This window comes from Schistocerca cancellata, chromosome 8, assembly GCF_023864275.1.
Source record: "Schistocerca cancellata isolate TAMUIC-IGC-003103 chromosome 8, iqSchCanc2.1, whole genome shotgun sequence".
Classification (NCBI taxonomy): Eukaryota; Metazoa; Arthropoda; class Insecta; order Orthoptera; family Acrididae; genus Schistocerca; species Schistocerca cancellata.
The window spans coordinates 281,945,289-281,966,879 of NC_064633.1; the positions used below are offsets into that span (position 1 = coordinate 281,945,289).

General features: G+C 42.0%; 1 protein-coding gene across 1 annotated transcript in view; it reads right to left on the reverse strand.

Annotated features, from left to right (window-relative positions):
* Positions 1 to 13,157, reverse strand: part of LOC126094730 (transmembrane protein 53) — a 169,074-nt gene extending 155,917 nt beyond the window's left edge. Inside the window, exon 1 of the mRNA XM_049909278.1 lies at positions 12,999 to 13,157. The gene's annotated coding sequence lies outside the window, so the exon portion shown is untranslated. The remainder of the gene's footprint in view (positions 1 to 12,998) is intronic.
* Positions 13,158 to 21,591: the final 8,434 nt, after the last annotated feature.

Here is a 21,591-nt window from a genome sequence, read left to right on the forward strand (position 1 = left end):
TTATCTTATTTATTAATAATTACTCGTATTTATCTTCGTGCAGTATTTACAATTAACAGCCCTGGGTGAATAGTCCAACAAATCTATACTACTACAGGGTTATTACAAATGATTGAAGCGATTTCAGAGCTCTACAATAACTTTATTATTTGAGATATTTTCACAATGCTTTGCACACACATACAAAAACTCAAAAAGTTTTTTTAGGCATTCACAAATGTTCGATATGTCCCCTTTAGTGATTCGGCAGACATCAAGCCGATAATCAAGTTCCTCCCACACTCGGCGCAGCATGTCCCCATCAATGAGTTGGAAAGCATCGTTGATGCGAGCTCGCAGTCCTGGCACGTTTCTTGGTAGGAGGAGGTTTAAACACTGAATCTTTCACATAACCCCACAGAAAGAAATCGCATGGGGTTAAGTCGGGAGAGCGTGGAGGCCATGACATGAATTGCTGATCATGATCTCCACCACGACCGATCCATCGGTTTTCCAATCTCCTGTTTAAGAAATACCGAACATCATGATGGAAGTGCAGTGGAGCACCATCCTGTTGAAAGATGAAGTCGGCGCTGTCGGTCTCCAGTTGTGGCATGAGCCAATTTTCCGCGGGCTACGCGTGAAACTTGCCCGCACGCGTTCAACCGTTTCTTCGCTCACTGCAGGCCGACCCGTTGATTTCCCCTTACAGAGGCATCCAGAAGCTTTAAACTGCGCATACCATCGCCGAATGGAGTTAGCAGTTGGTGGATCTTCGTTGAACTTCGTCCTGAAGTGTCGTTGCACTGTTATGACTGACTGATGTGAGTGCATTTCAAGCACGACATACGCTTTCTCGGCTCCTGTCGCGATTTTGTCTCACTGCGCTCTCGAGCGCTCTGACGGCAGAAACCTGAAGTGCGGCCTCAGCCGAACAAAACTTTATGAGTTTTTCTACGTATCTGTAGTGTGTCGTGACCATATGTCAATGAATGGAGCTACGGTGAATTTATGAAATCGCTTCAATCATTTGTAATACCCCTGTACTTATAGACAGGTCGTTGTTACCACAAATATCGAAAAGTACTTGACCTATTTACTTAAATTTTACACGTTACTTTGATAAACATTTCTATGAACAAAGGCTATATATTATACGCTGTGTACAGGTGTCCCACTCAAACCTCCCTGATTTCAAAGACCCAGGATAAAAACACCACAGTAGATACGACAATGAAAAATGCACTACACTGTAGAGTATCTCATAGAAATTATTTGTTATTCATCAATACACCTCTACATGTGAACCATTTGTAGTACGAAGAATATCGAGTCTATATTCAATTTCTTGCCAAGTTCTTTGTTAACATTTCCGCTGTTATTATTGCAATCGCATTAGTGGTACGATGTCGCAACGTAGGAATATCGTCCACTTTGGTTGCTTACACCCGGTCCTTCACGAATTCCCACATGAAGAAATCAAGCGGCGTAATGTCGGGTGAACGTGGCGGCCAGGCAATGTGTCCTCCGCGTCCGATCCATTGATTGGGAAGTTGCCTATCCAGGAACTTGCAAATAGCCGTTGACCAATGCGACAGAGCTCCATCTTGTTGAAAAATTATGTTGGGTTGCAAATCTTGTATCTGAGGATACACAAACTACTCCAACATGTCCAGATACACTGACCCATTCACTGTCTGTTCCGCAAAGAAGAACGGTCCAACAATCATGTCATGCATTAGCCCACACCAGATGTTTAGTTTTATGGCTGTCACGAACATGTTCAATGACAACGTGACGATTTTGTGAACCCCAAATCCTAACATTATGCCTATTAACCCTTCCAGATAGGTGAAAGGTTGCATCATCTGAGAATAAACATCTTTCCAGGAAGGTGGCATCCATACCAATACGCTGCAGCATATCCGCAGCAAATAGTTGTTGGCGTGGTTTGTCGTTTGGCGTCAGATATTGTAGAATTTGCACTTTGTAAGCACACATACAAAGACGCTGGTGAATGACACAATACAAATATGATCGAGGTACATCAGGTAGCCTAGACACTTGACGAATTGACTTATTACGTGGCCTTCTGAGAAACGTTTGTCTGATGAACTCCACTGTCTCCTCTGAAACTCCGTAACGTGCACCGCCAAAATTTTCAGAACACTTACTGTGGCCAGAAACTTCCTATACCATTACTTAATTGTTTTCACACCAGGTGGATCACCAATCATACACATGACAATTTCTTTGCACAGTAGTCGGCGATTTTGTTTCTGCAAACCACACTACTGCTTGCGTGCACTGCTGTGGAGTCGCCATTTTCACTTCATGTGACCTTGCTGCACTCTGGCGACCATAAAAAATGGTTCAAATGCCTCTAAGCACTATGGAACTTAATATGTGAGGTCATCAGTCCCCTTAACTTAACTACTTAAACCTAACTAACCTAAGGACATCACACACATCCATGCCCGAGGCAGGATTCGAACCTGCTACCGTAGCAGCAGCGCGGTTCCGGACTGAAGCGCTTAGAACCGCTCGGTCACAACGGCCGGCCTGCGACGATACTTTGGGCTTCTGACGTGGGAATATAAATTCTTTGAGATGCTCTACAGTGTGGTGCATTATTAATTGTCGTATCTACTGTGTGTGGTTTTTCTCTCCTGGGTCCCTGAAATCAGGGAGGTTTGAGTGGGACACCCTGTATAATGTGGAAATAAAGTTAGCAAGTATCTTTAGAAGTTATTGACAATTTACTTCAAATTTTTACCCGATCCTCTATTAAACATTCAGACAGACACCGGCTATATAATTTTTTAAGCAAGAGTGTACAGGTTTTCTGTTAAAACTGACTGCGCTATAAAATGCTGTGCTGTGATCTGCAGTGAAAATGTACCGTTTTGTTTTTTACCTCGATGGGCAAAGAGAGGGGGAAAAGCTGATGGACGAAGAGATGCGGAGGAAGACGAGATGGACAATGAAAGATGGAGGGGAAGGTGGACAGAGAGAAGGTGGAGAAGGTCATTAGGGCGTGTATCCAATTGCCATACATATATAGCAACTGCGAGGCCTTTTGTAAGGATGGCGACAATAGTTCGTGTCAGATGGTACCTTACAGGTCTCCCGCATTAACAGTTCACCATTTACAGCATTCCAAGACAAACAGCGTGCTCTTGTAAGGGAATGACCAACATTTTGTCTAGTGAACTTATTTCGAAACTTGTTCGATCTCGTGACGAAAGCAAATATGAGGATGATTGGAAGTAGCGTATTTTTATTAATGAAGGAAGACAACACGGAGCTTAGTATTTAACGTCATGTCGACGACTTCATTAGAAGAAAGGAATCACAAGTCCATTACAGAGGTAGCATGAACTCTGATTCTCCGAAGGACATACATATACATCTACACTCCACAAGCCAAATAGCAGTATGTGGCAGAGGGTGCTTTGTGTACACCTGTCGCTTCCCCTTTCCTGTACCAGTCGCAAATAGTTCGCGGGAAGAACGATTGCTGGTAAGCACTCGTGTGTGGTCTAATCTCTCTAATTTTATCTTCATGGTAGTTTCGGGAGACATCCTTAGGATGAAGCAATACATTTGTTGACTCTTCTAGGAACGTCCGCTCTCGGAACTTAACAGTAGACCACATCGTGATGCAGAACGCCTCTCTGGCACACCTGCCACTGGAGTCACTTGATCATCTCTTTGGCGATTTCATGCCTACTAAATGAACTTGTAACGAAACGCACTGCTCTTCTTTGGATCTTCTCTATTTCCTCTATCAGTCTCATCTGGTACGGATGCCATAATGACGAGCAATATTCAAGCATTGGTCGAACGATTGTTTTGTAAACTACTTCCGTTATTGATGGACTGCATTTCCTGAGAATTCTTCCAATGAATCTTAATCTGGCACCTGCCTTACCGGCAATTAATTTCATGTGGTCTTTCCACTTCAAATCGCTCCATATGCATACTCCTAGATAGTTCATGGACTTGGCTTGTGTAGTATATAGATTAGTCGGACTATTAACTCAGCGCCTGTTATTTGTAAGCACTGCACTAAGATAAATAATTATTAATAAACAAGATAAATTAACAGGTCGTGACATATTTATAACTTAGTGTTAACCTAATCATAGTAATCCAATTTCCGTTTAAGTATTTTGTAATAGTATTTTCGTTATGGTGTTCAGTAAAAAGGACGACCTATGCTGCTGCGAGAGAATTTTATAGCCAGCGGTAATCACGTAAGGACGGACCTGCAGCTTATTCTTCGGAATAGCAATTATTGGTCGTCCTACTAGAAAGATTTTTAAACAGGCACTGTTATTATAAAAATACTATTATTATTAATTGAAAAATGAGAGAACAGTTAATTAGGACACCACATTAGCTTCACGAAAGCTTGTAAAGATTTTGGTGTTGACGGGATGTTACACTAACTCGCCTTCATAACATTTAGTGAAAATGATTTAAGGCGGAATCTAAGAACATACTGTCGGCTCTAAAATGCATACAGACGTAAAGAATGTGGGCTTATGGGCACTCTTTAGCTGCAATTGTTTCATAAAAGGTGAGTGATAAAACAGTCCCCCCCCCCCCAACCCGCCTGACGTTAAACATGTAAACAGTAAAAACAGCACGAACGGGAATCGTACCTCTTTTCTTTAAACAATGAAAAGTTATCAGCAAAACTGATACTCTCAGTATAGTTTCTTAGCTCTGGTATAACGGGAAGAGACAGTGAAGAAATCGATACGTCGGCTGACAGCTGTTTAAAAATTAATGTGAACCGTCGAAGACTGGCCCAGTTTCCCCTGTCACCCCATCAGCTGCTTCCCGGTATGAAGCCACTGCCTTGATAAGGTCTTACATAACATTATTTGACACAGTCACAGCCTTAAATTCTTCTTATGCCTAAACACAATTCTTTGTTATATTTTCATCTGAATGATTCTTCTCCTTTTCCTTTTGACAGTGTATTAAGTGGAAATAAATTGATATTTGTTTACTGACGCTAGAGTAAAAGGTATGAGAGTCAAATGAAAGTGTGGGATGAAAACGAACCGTGGGGGACTCATAGCTAAGTTAGTTTTGTATTACAAGTAGTTAAGACACTTGACACGCATACGAGTTGACTGTGGTTCAGTTCCCGATACGCCCAGTCTGATTAAGTTTTCCGTGGTTTTTTGGAAAAGCACCCGCCCGATCTCCGTTCCCTTCCTTCCTCCCAAACAACCTTCGGTTCCGTCCCTAATGACATCGTCATCGACGAGACGTTAAATGCCAATCCTTTCTCTGTTTTATTGAATACACGTGCACCGAAATATTTGACTTCTTTCTATTTAAATGTTAAATACTTTACGTTTGTCACAGTTCATTGGTGCAGGGAAATTTAGAGAAACTTCGAAGGCTTACTGAAAAGTGATGTCTCAGAATATTTTTGAGAAACCTCGTAAAACTTTTTAAATAAACCAAACGTTGTATTGTATTGTATTGTATTGTATGATAACCGGGGACCTACAAACGACGGAGAGGCTCCGTCCCCGCCGCAGCCGCAGTGGTCCACAACTACCGCAGTCCACTTCACCCCTCCGCCGCCCCACACCGAACCCAGGGTTATTGTGCGCTTCGGCCCCCGGTGGACCCCCCCCCCCCCCTCCCCCAGGGAACGTCTCACACCAGACGAGTGTAACCCCTACGTTTGCGTGGTAGAGTAATGGTGGTGTACGCGTATGTGGAGAACTTGTTTGCGCAGCAATCGCCGACATAGTGTTGCTGAGGCGGAATAAGGGGAACCAGCCCGCATTCGCCGAGGCAGATAGAAAACCGCCTAAAAAGCATCCACAGACTGGCCGGTTCACCGGACCTCGACACAAATCCACCGGGTGGACTCGTGCCGGGGACCAGGCGTTCCTTCCCGCCCGGAAAGCCGTGCGTTTGACCGCGCGGCCAACCGGGCGGGCTTAAACGTTACTAACATCCCGCATCTTCAACAGCATCACCCTGTCGATGAACACGTATCTCCCAACGAGAGACCGGTTTGTTCAAAAATGGTTCTAAGCACTATGGGACTTAACATCTGAGGTCATCAGTCCCCTAGACTTAGAATTACTTAAACCTAACTAACCTAAGGACATCACACACACCCATGCCCGAGGCAGGATTCGAACCTGCGACCGTAGCAGCAGCGCGGTTCCGGACGACCGGTTTGTTGAAACTGTCTCTGTAGACTGTCTTTGTTGCTTGCACTGCATCACTATCAAAGTAGAGCCCTCGAAGATGATCTTTAAGTTTTGCAAACAGACGGAAATGGGAGTAGGCCAAGTCGGTACTGTGTGGAGGATGATCGATGACAGTGAAAGCAAGGCATCGGAATGTGCCCATGTCGCTTCGCTGATGTGTGGTGTGACATTGTGATGCTGAAGGAGAGGGCGCTCCATGCGTGACCGAACTCTTCGAATTCGAAACTATTACAGAAGCAGATTCTCACGCACTAACATAGTTACGTAACACACCGCAATGTTACACGCTACAATTCGGAGCTCACTAGTGGCAGAGGGCTGCAACTACGTAGACATCAAAATAAAGATTTGCAATGTTAATAATGAATGTTTTACTTAAAATGATTTAAAAATTGTCACACAGAAAAATTCATAGTCATTACTTTTTCAGCACGCTGTGGAATTTCTTCTTTCTTAATATACATGCAAATGTGGTAGCGTGATCTGGAAATGTAACAGACATAGGTGCTCCATTAAGTACAGTATGTTGGCTTTCAATGATCAGTCTGTGGTTCCAAAACCTGAGCAGTACTGCTACTTTGAACGGACTGCGGTTACGGAGACTATCGTTTTCTGAGAAGTGTAGAACTTCGTACATTGTGTTTCGTCAAAGTTTAACGACTACCCGTGTAAAGTTCAATTTAATCGAGAGAACTATTATTAATCCTATTTTCATTATTGTATATCTCTAAAAATCAGGTGTATGGTAACAGCGAGGTAGATATTCCTAAATTAAGGAAAGCTGTCGTTATCCCCAAGGTTTGTTTACACACCCTAGCACTTAATCTCTGATAGTCACGAATCTCTTCGTCCTGCGATGTGAGAACTAGCTCACGCAGCCAATTACTGTTAATTCGGAGTATGCTGATGCATTAGCTCCATACGTAACAATCATATACAACCGTTCGCTCCATGAAAGATCCGTACCCAAAGACTAGAAAGTTGCACAGGTCACACCAATATTCAGGAAAGGTAATAGGAGTAATCCACTAAATTACAGGCCCATATCGTTAACGTCGGTATGCACCAGGATTTTAGTACATATATTGTGATCGAACATTATGAATTACCTCGAAGGAAATGGTCTATTGACACACAGTCAACATGGGTTTAGAAAACATCGCTCCTGTGAATCACAACTAGCTCTTTATTCACTTGAAGTGCTGAGTGCTATTGACAAGGGATTTCAGATCGATTCCGTATTCTTGGATTTCCGGAAGGCTTTTGACACTGTGCCACACAAACGGCTCTTAGTGAAATTGCGTGCTTATGGAATATCGTCTCAGTTTTGTGACTGGATTTGCGATTTCCTGTCAGAGGGGTCACAGTTCGTAGTAACTGACGGACTCGTTAAACTTCGGTTACACGATAAATCAGTCTAATCTGAAAGCCGTAAATTCAACTAAATACCTAGGTATTACAATTACGAATAACAAATTCGAAACAACACATAGAAAATGTTGTGGGGAAGGCTAACCAAAGGCTGCGTTTTATTGGCTTAGAAAATGTAACAGACCTACTAAGGAGACTGCCTACACTGGGCTTGTCCGTCCGCTTTTAGAACACTGCTGCGCCGTGCGGGATCCTTACCAGATAGGACTGACGGAGTACATCGAAAAAGTTCAAAGAAAGGCAGCACGTTTTGTATTATCGCGAAATATGGGGGAGAGTGTCACAGAAATGATACAGGATTTGGGCTGGAAATCATTAAAAGAAAGGCGTTTTTCGTTGCGACGGAATCTTCTCACGAAATTCCAATCACCAACCTTCTCCTCCGAATGCGAAAATATTTTGTTGGCACCGACCTACATAGGGCGGAACGATCACCACGATAAAATAAGTGAAATCAGAGCTCGTACGGAAAGATATAGGTGTTCATTCTTTCCACGCGCTATACGAGATTGGAATAATAGAGAATTGTGAAGGTGGTTCAATGAACCCTCTGCCAGGCACTTAAATGTGATTTGCAGAGTATCCATGTAGATGTAGATGTGGAGTACGCCATACCGCTAGTGGAAATTACCAGTTTTTACTTATGTGAAGCATTGTTAGAAGTGGTGCTATCAAAAGTATCCAGACATCTCTCAGTGGACATTTATAAGGGGTGCGTCCGGCCTTAGCCTTTATGACAGACTGAACCCTGCTGGAGACACTTTCAATGAGGTGCCTGAATACCTTTGGAGGAATAGCAGTCCAGTCTTCCTCCAGAGGCGAAACCGGTGAAGGTAATGATTGGCCACTGAGATCTGGAGCTAATTCCATATTCTAACTCATCCCAAAAGTGTTCCATTGGGTCAGATCAGGTCTAGGCAGGCCAGTCCATTTCAGGAATGCTATTGTCCACAATCCATTGCCTCAAAAATGCTTCTTATAACAGGTTCCATTGTCATGCTGATGCAAACAATAATCGCATAAGAAATATTTCTCCACTGTAAGCAGGATACAGTGCTGGAAAATGTGCTCAGCTCCTTCAGCTTCTGAGTTTTCTTAAGCACAATAAGGAAACTGCACACAACAGACAAAAAACACCTCCGTACCGTGACACCACACCCTCCGTACTTCATTGTTGGCGCAACACATGATGGTAGGCACGGGCTATATCACAAGGTATAGCGTGATTCATCAGTCCAAATCACTCGTTTCCAGACATCCGCTGTCTAGTGGTGTCGCTCTTTGCTCCACCTCCAGCGTCGCGTAGCTTTGACCACTGAAATGTGTGGCTTATGAGGAGCGGCTCGGCCATTGCACCCCATTGTTTTTAACTCCGTACTCGCAGTCGGTGTGATAGATGGGCTGTTGGTAGCAACTGGAACTCAAGAGTGATTCCTTCCGCTGATTTCATGTGCTTTTTTGAAATCACTCTACGCAATGCTCGATGATCCGTCCGTCAGTACATGCGGCATGCATGGTCTTCGTTTAGTTGTGGTCGTTCCTTCACATTTCGACTTCACAATCACATCGTCAATAGCTGGTTTTGGTACCTTTAGAAGGGTTGAAATGTTCCCGATTCTTACTCCGGTCACATCCAATAACTAGTCCACGTTGCAAGTCACTGTAATCTCGTGACAGACCCATTCTATGGTACTGCTTCTCTACTGACAACACAATAATTGGTGTCTACTTTGATCCTGGAGGGCCTGCCTATTGCGAAATATAGTTTTCAATTCCGCATTACATAGGGGCGTCCGGATACTTTTGAACAATGAGTGTATTGATGATGAGGTCCCATACTGCGAAGAGCGTAGGGTGCGATGTGGGAAACCAGCACCGTCGTACTAGGCAGGGTCCTAGCGCAGGTGGTTTGCCATTGCCTTCCTCCGAACATAATGGGGTGAATGATGATGATGAAGACGACACAGCAACACCCAGTCATCTCGAGGCAGGGAAAATCCCTGACCTCGCCGGGAATCGAACTCGGTACCCCGTGCGCAAGAAGAGAGAACGCTACCGCAAGACCAATTACGCGCTAGAAAACAGTCATTTAAGAAGAGAATAAGAATCGAACCCTAGCTTTTGGTTTACGTAATCGAACGAATCATAAACCCATAACAGTCACGAAATACTTCTGGTCCAGTTCCTCTGCGTTACCACTAAACAAATTGATTATTCGCGGGAAAATCGTCGTTTGAAACTCGTTCGCCGATTAAACGGAGTTTTGCGAACAGCTAAGAAAAAGAAAAAAACAACAGTAAACTAATGTCAATAGGTAGCTAATTAAAGATGAACTTCAGCTTCCGAAACGCGATGTTGTTGCTCATCTTGTCTACTCTTCGATTGTTTGTCCTTTCAGTGTGCTCCTAAACATCTAATAAAGATTGATCTTTCGAGCCACGCCTAAGCCTATTTAGGTGCGTTTAGCGTGATGGGGCCTTCACATATTCTTGTCGCTATTGAGACAGGACGGATTTTTTTCCAATGCTGCAGAACATCAGTTATCTGAAAACCGACCAACATCGGTTAACCGAAATCCTTTCAGTCGGTTAATTCAAATTCGCGCGCGCCCAGTCGCTATCAAGAATCGACAGGCGATATAACAACTCAGTGTTATCGACGACCAAGACTCTTGCGTCGACAAGGAAGAACGTCGCGACAACGACAGTGATGAAAAACGACCACCCAGTGAGTAAGTTTTTCACAACCTTGAGAAAGCTGTGAAGTGGTTAGAATAACAAACAAGAATGTGATCCTGTATTACTGGTGTCTTTAAAACGATTCAGTAACGAAGAGAGAGAGAGAGAGAGAGAGAGAGAGAGAGAGAGAGAGAGACTGACTAGTCTCAGCTCTGAAACAAATTCTGGGCATTTGTTTCAGGTAATCAAAGCCCTACTGCGTACGTTAATGCAGACATATTCTAGTTTTATTTTGATTTCTACAAAATCCAGCCGGCCAGAGTGGCCGAGCGGTTCTAGGCGCTTCAGTCTGGAACCGCGCGACCGCTACGGTCGCAGGTTCGAATCCTGCTTCGGGAATGGATGTGTGTGATGTCCTTAGGTTAGTTAGGTTTAAGTAGTTCTAAGTTCTAGGGGACTGATGATCTAAGATGTTAAGTCCCATAGTGCTCAGAGCCATTTGAACCATCTACAAAATCCGGCTACCGGTACATTAGCAGACAATACGACGTCACTTCGAAATGCTGATTTCTAAGAAAAAAAAAATGGTTCAAATGGCTCTGAGCACTTTGGGACTTAACTCCTGAGGTCATCAGTCCCCTAGGACTTAGAACTACTTAAACCTAACTAACCTAAGGACATCACACACATCCATGCAAGAGGCAGGATTCGAACCTGCGACCGTAGCGGTCGCGCGGTTCCAGACTGTAGCGTCTAGAACCGTTCGGCCACCCCGGCCGGCAGTTAAGTTACAGTTTAGGATTGAATTATAGTACATACTTATGGTATGAAGACTTTTCACAAACTCAATGGCTCCTCTGGTAATCGTTGGCTTGAAAATAGCACTAAGAAACTGTTATTATAGTCTCCATCACTCACTCCCTGTATAAGGGAAAGTGATTATTTATAGTAATGTTTTCAGAATCTCTGAACAGCAATTGTCGACAAACAGCAATGAAAAGAAAAAAAAATTCAAGCGGATTTGGCCGATTTTGCTTTCCATAAAAAGATACATCATCACTCGGCATACTTTACCCTTGGCGTCGGCGGAGGCTCACTTATTAGCGGCATAGCTTGGAGTGTCAAGTAGTGGTTTGCTGTGACTTTCCGTCGGCTGAATCTCTTGCGTAATGATTCTAAGCCTCCAATACTAGAGAGAAAAATGCCTTTATCATTTGGTGTCTATCTGATCAATTTCCGTTACGTTTCTTATTTTTGTTTCGAGTACGGTAGTAGGTGCACGTAACGTACACGGGTTGCTTCCAAATTCGTCAACCCAGAGCAAAAAACACAATACAATATCTCTTGTTAAGGCTACCCAATTTCTTTCAGATTTCATTCAAAACAATTTTACAGCTGTGACATGAATGAAAGGTAACAATTCCAATTCTGTAATTTGAAAATGGACCTACATCGAGTCAGACGTAATGTGGTCACAGTTAGAAATATTCATGGAGGTATGTTCCGTCTATGGAGCTAAATGAAAGGCAGTTTTTTTTTTTTTTTTTTTTTGCAGTATGCGTTTCGCTTCTTTTATTTACGAAGCATCTTCTCTGGCCTGTAATACATGTTCGTTTTAATATATAAAAGTGAACTCCGCTCGAACAGGCCATGCAGGCCCAAAGGTACCGACCGGCCGCCGTGTCATCACAGGATGCAGATACGGAGGAGCATGTGGTCAGCACACCGCTCTCCCGGCCGTATGTCAGTTTACGAGGCCGGAGCCGCTACTTCTCAATCAAGTATTCTCATGTCACTCTTGTTTTTCCGGTTAGACACAAGTTTTGCATGACAAGTTTCGTGAGGTTAAATTGTCCTTTTGGTGTTATTTACGATTTCCATTGTCGTTAGTTAATGTGAGTCGTCTTGGAGATGTGGTTACTCTGTCTCCATAACACGTCTCCAGGATGATACATGTGAACTAACAACACTGGGAATCCTAAGTAACACTAAAAATTTAAGGTTACGAAATTTGTGCTGCGAAAGTTGTTTCTAACTTGGCAAACAAGGGTGTTTTGAGAAAAAGTAACATATTAATATACTTGTAACTACTACAAAATGTGTTTATTACATGCATAAAAATATGTATTACAGGCCACTGAAGATGCTTCATAAATGAAAGAAGCGAAACGTCTATCGTAAAAAAACAAACTGCTTTTCAATTAGTTACAAAAAAAGAACATAGCTCTACGAATTTTTAAGCAACTAAGGAACGGCGGAAAACGAAGAAAGCGACAGTTAGAAGTACCTTTGCAATGAATAATTCTTTGCAACAGATACTAAACCCCGAGAAAATTGTTCAGTAAGCCGTAGTGGTTGCGCCTATATTTTCAGCTGACTGCTCCGCATAATTGCGGATTTCTAAGGTTATCACCATGTACTTCTTCATACCGGCTTGTACTGTCTTCCGTGATATTTACAGTTCAACGCTACCTTGCGCGGAATCACGCCACCCAACGCATCGTTGTTACCAACCATATCCGCTACACCTGTTAGCGCCGCCAGTCCCTTGCAGGATCTCTTACTGAATGACAGACGGATATGTATTACAAAACGCCGGCATGGTATACTGCATCAATTACAACAGGTGAGCCTAGCCACCGGCGCTTCTTACCTGCAGTATTCGGTGATAGTGCGTTCCTCGAGATTTGTGTTCCCCCCAAGCGACAAAGCAATTGTGGTGTACGCTGCGCGCAGCTGCAGCGGCGGCCCGATGAGCAAGCACAGTGGGCTGACGCTTCCCTTCGAATAGGCTGCGCTTTCCTGACTGAGAGGGAAGCGGCTACTGGAGCGCGCAGGCGGGTGGGTTGGCAACGGTGAGGCGCGCGCCGCGCTCCCAAGCGGACGGGAGTGTAACTAATACGCCGGTAATATTTGACGAGCCCATTCAACTGTGAAGTGCTCAAATTGTGGGAAGTTATACGGTATTTTTTCAGAGCTTATAAAGGAGGTATAAACGCAGCTAGTAATGTGTTGTGCAATTATAATCTAGCAAGTGGGAATACTGAAGTCTGAAATCAAGCTGTTTAGTCAACATTATTTTTTGATATCTTAAATAGTTATATTTTTGGTATATTAATGTTTTAATATCTACGAAGAATCTTAAACATAAACTATTTTCTTGCTTATGTCATAGGTGTTCAATGATACTGGTAATTTCCTAATTTTTACTTGTGCGGATTTGAGATGCTAACTGCAAAAAGGGAACAAGTCCACTTCTACAAATTTTACAGGAGGGTCAAAAAACTAATTCATACAAAAACCCTAAAGCAAAATTATTCTATTTTTTTCTAAAAACATGTGATTGTACGGTGTTCTATATTATGTAGTTTTCATCCAACATTGTGTTACCGGCAGCTTAAAATTTTCAATTCTTCAAGAGTTCTTTTTGCAGTAAACCATGTGGAACAAAAATTAAAAGCCTTACATTCTGAGAGCACAAATTTATTTTACATATTTTCATCAAGCTAAATACATTTTAAGTACTATTTCACTAAAATAAACGCATTGACTTAAGAATTCTCGTCAGTTCCATCTCTCTTTGTTGTCGAATATGTCAAAATCTCATTCCAAAACTGCATCTTTTCTTCAGGAATCTAAATTAAACGTTTCTTAGTATACAGTAATCCATTTTAAGGTGTTTATGAATGTTTGGCATTGTAGGCAGGTTCCTCAGGAAGTCCTAGATTCATCCGAGTATTCCTCAAATAAAAGCAATCAGCTCGCAGGCTATTGGTGTTGATCTTACTTCGAGATACCTGCAGCGTATCGTTGTTGAAACTAAATTCATGTTACTTTGATAGGGCAGAATTGTTTGATTGAAGTTCCCATAACGAGAAATGAGAAGAGGCGATCTATACGTACTTTAAAGAAATTTTTTATAGTCAAGATCGTGTTCAAAACTGTATTTTATTGACCGGTTTCGACAGGTAAGACTTTCATCTTCAGATCTCCAAAAACTTTTCTAATTGTATGTTATGTTCCATCGTGCGCTGATTACAAACGGCATGTTATCGTTTTAGTGGAGAGTATATTGCGTATTCGACAAAAATAAAATCACAAACAGGTTTGAAACTGCAACTTGTGGGACTTGGTATGTCTACGTATGTAGCACTCGTTTTATGCTTGTCAGGTTGTTAAAATTCACAATATATAGTAAAAGCGCACGCTTATGCCAGTGCTTACATTTACCGACGAGACATCTAGCAGCCTGTTCACTCGAAATACAGTGGCCGCATTTCTTTGATCCTTGCCGTTTAGCTGGAACAAGTTGTGCTTTTCAGTTCAATTCTTCTCTACCCGAAACGTTGGCTTTTTTATCGTATTTCTCTTGTATTTGCAGCTTTAATGGTTCCCTTCTTCTTTTTTCTGCTGTCAGTTTATTTTTCCGTTGAACTCATTATGAAGAGTTCAACATAATCATGAAGCTAATAATTCACGAAACACAGAACGCAAACAGTTCCGCTGTTTCAAATGCTATGTAATCAGACTTCTGCAGAGCTACCTGACCACACCAGCGCTGCCTAGGAAATACTGTTAGCAGCCGAAAGGGAACACGACCGGAACAGTTCCCTTCCTGCAGTAAGCAGTTAATTGTACCTGTTGCCAGAGGCGTTTTATTGACTGCGGATAAAATCTGTTGCCCTTAGGAAACGACATGCCTACCTAGTTGGACTCATTTGATGCAATGAAATGAATTTAGAAAATTTTCGACGTGTTTCCTTTCTGTCCTTAGTGATTCTTTTACTTTACTATGACTGGCGAAAAATCTCGTCTGCAGGAAACAACACGTGTTCCGAAAACAACGGTCATGTGAAACCCAGTTCGCTCTTTTCGTCCAAGAGACGCAGAAAGTAGTAGGTGCAGGCGTCCAGGAAGGTGCCGTGTTCCTTGACTTCAGGAAGGCATGCGATACCGTTCCGCACTGCCGCCTAAAGAACAAAATACGAGCGTACGAAATACCAGGTCAACTGTACAAGATCTTTTCCAGACTGTTGTTAAACAATGCTGAATCAGTCTTAGATCAACAATTGGGCGAATATCAAGCTGGTTTCAGAACATCAAGATACTGTGCAGAGCAGATCCATAACCTGAAATCTGTTATATCATACGCCAAATCAAGATCAAATACGATTGTTGTGACCTTTGTCGACTTTCAAAAAGCGTATGACTCAACTGATCGAGAGACAATAAAGAACACTCTTACCGAATTTGGTCTCGATAGGAAAATAATCAATCTGATAAGCGCCACTTTAAATAACACAGTGTCAAAGGTCAAGTTCGGAGGCGAACAATCAGAACCATTTGAAATCTGTACAGGGGTGAGACAAGGTGACCTGCTCTCTCCATTGCTTTTCAACTGCGTCCTGGAAAAGATAGTCCAGGTTATGGGACTCAAATTGGACAAAAAAGAAATGGCCTTAGTGGAAATTGTTTGGCTTTTGCTGATGATCTGGCACTCATTGCAAATAATATTGCTAAGGTTCAAGTGTCCAGCCTACAATCAGTTGCTGCTAAGACTGGCCTAAAATAGCATTTAACAAAACTGAAGTCATCACAAACATCAAACACGCTTCTCCTCATATTGAAACAAGAGAAAATAAAGCAGTCGAAGAAATTTAAATATCTTGGAGAAATAATTACACCTGACGGTTCAGAAAATGCAGCTGTAGAAAGTAGGTGTTCTAAACCAGTAGGCGCTTTTCATCTGTGCCAAGACTTATACAAAAGCAAAAGCCTGTCTTTAAACCTAAAACTTTGTCATTATAACACCTTAATTAAACCGTCAGATTTGTATGCATCAGAATGTTTAAACATGACGAAGAAAGGACCACTACGAAAACTTGAAATAAAAGACCGGAAAATTTTGAGGAAAATCCTTGGCCCTATCAAAGAAAACGGAGAATTCCGCCGAAGACACAACTGTGAATTATACGAACATACAGAAGACATTGTTACTAGCATGAGGAAGTGGAGAATGATGTTTTTTGGTCATTTGGAAAGAATGAACCCGCAAAGACTTACTCATCGCATACATTCATCAATTTCAAAAACAAAATCGTATTCAAACTGGGCAAGCGAAGTTAAAAAGGATTTACAGGAAGCGGAAATTTCATTTGATGACATTCAGGATCGAGAAGTTATCAGAGAAAAAGTCAAAATTACTAAAAACCTTATTTCGCTAACTACGCCAGTTCCAAGTCCTGCCGGCAAATGGTCAAAACAGAGAGAAGAAACACAATCAGCCAAAATGAAAATCTACTTGCAAAAGAAGAAAAACATAATCAGGGAAGAGAGAAAAATATTCGTGGTCCAAAGCAGGACGAAAAAAAAAAAAAGGCCAACTGTATGACTGGACTGAAGAGCTTTTCCGCTAACAGTCCGCAGCTCGTGGTCTAGTGGAAATTGTTGCTGCCTCTGGATCATGGAGTACCAAGTTCGATTCCCGGCCGGGTGGTGAATTTTCTGTGCCTGGGGATTGGGTGTTTGTGTTGTCCTCAGCATTTCATCATCATCATTCGTGACAGTGGCTAGATTGAATTGGGTAAAAAAATTGGACTGTGTAAAAATTGGGACTTTGTACGGGCGCTGATGACCGCGTAGTTGAGCGCACCACAAACCAAACATCATCATCATCCAACTAACAGAACACAGCATGCCATTCTGTACGGAGAGAAAAATACGTTCGGACATGCCCCATGGGAGAGTTATAGTTCGTAATTTTTCATGAGGCGTTTCGCAGATGATGCTTTTGAACGCAGAGAACTCGCGGCGCTAGAAAATTGTAGCGAAGTGCAGGAAGACCTGAAGAGAATTGACACTTGGTGCAAGGGGCTGCAATTGACTCTCAGTATAAACAAATGAAACGTATTGCGAATAAACATACAGGAAGTACCCTTATTATATGATTACACGATTATAGAACAGTCACTGGAAGCAGTTACTTCCATAAACTATATAGGAGTATGCATACGGAGCGGTCTGCAGTGGAATGATCACATAAAATTAATTGCGGGTGAGGCAGATACCAGATTGAGATTCATTGGCAGAATCCTCAGGAAATGAAGGACAACATGAAAGGAAGTAGCTCACAAAACACTCTTTCGGCCAGTACTTGAATATTGCTCTTCTGTGTGGGATCCGTAGCAGATAAGGCTGATAGAGGAAATAGAGAAGATCCAAAGAAGAGCAGCGCGTTTCGTTACAGGTTCATTTAGTAAGCACGAAAGCGTTACAGAGATGATCATCCGACTCCAATGACAGACGCTGCAAGAGAGGCGTACTACTTCACGGCGTGGTTAACTGTTTAAGTTGCTAGAGTGTAAATTCCTGGAAGAGTCAGCCAGTATCTTTCCTCCTTCAATGTATATCTCGGGAAAAGACCATGAAGATAGAGTCAGAGAGATTCTAGGTCAGATGGACGGTTACCAGTAACAGTACTTCCCTGAACCATGTAATGTTTCTGGCTTATTCAGCCATCATATTAGGCTCCAGGAAGCTATTCCCAGGGCAGCGGAGATGCAAGAAGCATAGGTTCAAATGGTTCAAATGACTCTGAGCACTATGGGACTTAACTGCTGTGGTCATCAGTCCCCTAGAACTTAGAACTACTTAAACCTAACTAACCTAAGAACATCACACACATCCATGCCCGAGGCAGGATTCGAACCTGCGACCGTAGCGGTCGCGCGGTTCCAGACTGTAGCGCCTAGAACCGCTCGGCCACTCTGGCCGGCTAAGAAGCATAGAGATGACGCAATGTGGGATGAGGTACCGGTGACAGATGTTATATTCGGTACCATTTCCGTGAGAAAGACCGCCTGCATGATGCTGCTGTTCTGTGATTGGCTGCTGTGTTCGGCAGTAGGGCGCCAAAACGTTAAACTTTTGTTGCTATTATTAATTAAACCTGTCATCCAAATTACTTCATTTTTTAAAATAAACATCTCTCAACAGCCAGAAATCAATCAGTCATTTCGAAATTATTAAAATCAAAGTATTACTAAAACAAAAGACTGACGATATTACTGCCGATGCACTTCGGTGGCGTTCGGGTCACACCTTGCTGGCTTGGCGCGCGAAGTGTCTCGGGCAGTCCGGCTCTCCAGTTCTGACCGTTCCAGTAAACAGACATGTTGTCTGTTATAGCAGTATTTGTATCATGCAATTTCATTTACTACAGTTCCGACCGTCGCTAGGTACAGACATGTTGTCTGTAATAGTAGTATTTGATTCATGTAATTTTATTCTCCAGTTCTGACGGTTCCAGTAGGCAGACATGTTGTCTGTGGCAGGATGTATTTCATATTATTTTAGCCAGATATAATGACTGTGGAAAGATATGTTCAAAACGTTGTGATCAAGAATAGTTTCTCGTGTCTATATCAATAAAAACGCGAGTGGCATCCCAAATGAGTTACAGTTTATTCGTAGCAGCAGTTGCTTGCGAAGTTAATTTCAGCCTCAAGAAAAAGAATCCACGACCTGCGTGCTGTTTTCTGCGCTGGGGACATCATCATCATGAAGACAGCAGGCTAGTGAAGTGTACAAGAACTTATGTATTCCACACAGGGCAGTGGAAACAACTAGGCACCTCATGTGTACTGCTTGCACAGTACAAATGTGCTCAGTGACACGTCATCTGCAGTAATGCAGAGGAGGTAAAGAAGGATAAAAGCATTAACACTATCTCACTTTTATTCCTTTTTCTCGCCATAACCATTCGCGACTGGAACTGATAAATGGGGAAGTGACTGGTACAGAAAGTGTCCTCCGCCACACACCACTAGATAGCTAGAGGAATATAGCAGAGATTCCTCTAGTTTCACACAGCAAAACACGTTAGGCAGTATGCTCAACCCATGTAAGAGCACATGAACTGGCTTTTAATAAAATTATTACCTGGTGCCTTGATTTCACTTTTTACCTATTACTTTTGTTCACATTTGACTTGCTACCGTTTCCTTCTACCGACAGTCATTTTCAAAAACAGTAGGAAAGTGTTATCTATTCTTTTTATATTGTCACTAACGTGCTCGAAGTCCTAGTATGTGATATGTATGCAAGTGAAGACAATAAAATAATTGTTGTTACATTACGGTTTCTATGTAGTTTTTGCTCTCTACGTTTCTCTCTTCACGTAAAAAATTTTTCCCTCTTACAAGAAGACAAGCCAGTTATTGTTGATTAAATAATAGGCATCATGTTTATACCTTCATTTTGTAATAAGTTCATTTTCAGCACAGCAATTTCTACTTACAGTATTACAGTTTCCGTACCGATTTCCTCAGGTCTCCCCATCGGGCCACAGCTTGGATTCATGATTGCCATAAATATGAAAGGGAGCAAAACTGAGTGGGAGAAAAAGTGTCTCTTTAGAAAATGATGTTAATGATAGTTTCATTGGGTGAAATACTTTATACCTCTCAGGCAGGTTTTCAAAATTTGGCCGTCATTGCGGTACATTTCTTACCTTTACGAGTAGAAACCGTGAACAACGAGGTCAAAGCAAGTGTGTAACAGATATGTATTTGCAATTGGTAAATATTAGCAAACGTGTTTGTGCCATGCAATGTACGCAGATCAAATTACGACTGAAACAAGAAACACAAAATTCTCACTGTCATTAAACATAAAATTCCTGCAAGGGTAGTGCATGTGCCACTTTCAACCTTTGGTTACGTGGAGCGAAAAAAGAGGAAACTCACCAGGACACGTACAAAGAAAGTATCTGTATCTCTGTAAGTACCCTTTCATTTTAGATGATGGTCAATGTGTAACATTGTCATTTTCCACTTTTGCTATATTAATTTTATTTGTTGACAACTAATTTCAGACTTCTAGGCCATTTTCAAGTGATTTTATGGTTCTGTAATAAACAGAACACATCATATATTGAAGAGTCAAAGAAACTGGTACACCTGCCTAATATCATGTAGGGCCCCGCGAGCACGCAAAAGTGTCGCAACACGACGTGGCTTGGACTCGACTAATGTCTGAAGTAGTGTTGGAGGGTAGTGACATCATGAATCTTGCAGGACTGTCCTGAAATCCTTAAGGCCCTATCCAAACGGGGATACTCAAATCAAGTCTCCATCTACGTGACAACCAAAAGACTGAGAGACTGGACGACTCGAGTAGCCGATCACATTCATACAGCCACGATACGAGTCTCCTGTACTGCGAAATCACTTGCGGTGTGAATAGAAAATTAAATCAGTTTCATTGGCTGTGGGCAAAGGACGTACAGCGCGCTTTTTTGCGTGCTGTGGCCCCTGTAGTACGAAGTCTAATGACTATTAGTGATGATGACGATATTATAATACAGTATTATTATTAACGCCGGTACAGAAGGAGAACTGTGAGAAAGTACTTGGGTCACCCTTACACTGAGAATAATATCAATTGTAGGTTACAAGTTGTGTAATTGCTTGGGTGCATTGTACAGGAAACATATCCGCATTGAAAAATTACCTGGGACGGGTTCAACTAACTTCAGTTATAAACAGTACCACTCCATAGTACTGTTGGCATGCAGTGATGCTGATGGCTTACTCATTATCGTTGAAATTGGTTATGCAGGTAGAAATAGTGATGGAGAGATATTTCGTGTTTCAGCAACCAAATATTGGATTACAACTGGAAGATTAAACTTGCAATTACCTTCGAGATTACTACATGATGAAAATGAATATGATTTCCTTATTACTTTGTAGAGATGAAGCTTTTCTTTTATCACGCTACCTGATGCGACCGTACCCACAAACAACACTCGATAATGTGAAGAGAATTTATTATCATAGATTAAGCAGAGGAAGAAAATCTGTGGAATGCGCATTTAGAATGCTGACACAGAAGTTCTAAGTCCTGATTAGTTCTATTCGTTCTCGAACTAAAGAAAGAGTGGTGTGCAGTGCAAACAGAATAATTTCATTCGAAAACGTGAAGGTATCCAATACAGTTATGGTGAATGACAATGCAACAACTCCGAAACGCCGACAGTCAGAGTACAGCCAAGTAAATACATGCTTTGTGTCCTCATTCTACTGCTAATGAGGTAAGGAATTATTTAGCCAACTACTTTCTGACACCTAATGCTTCCTCCCATTTCAGTGGAAGTACTGCATCAACAATAATCAGGATCTACTATAACTGTCTTTCTTTACAAATCTTTTATGTCTGATGTGTATTTCTGTAAAACTTATTAT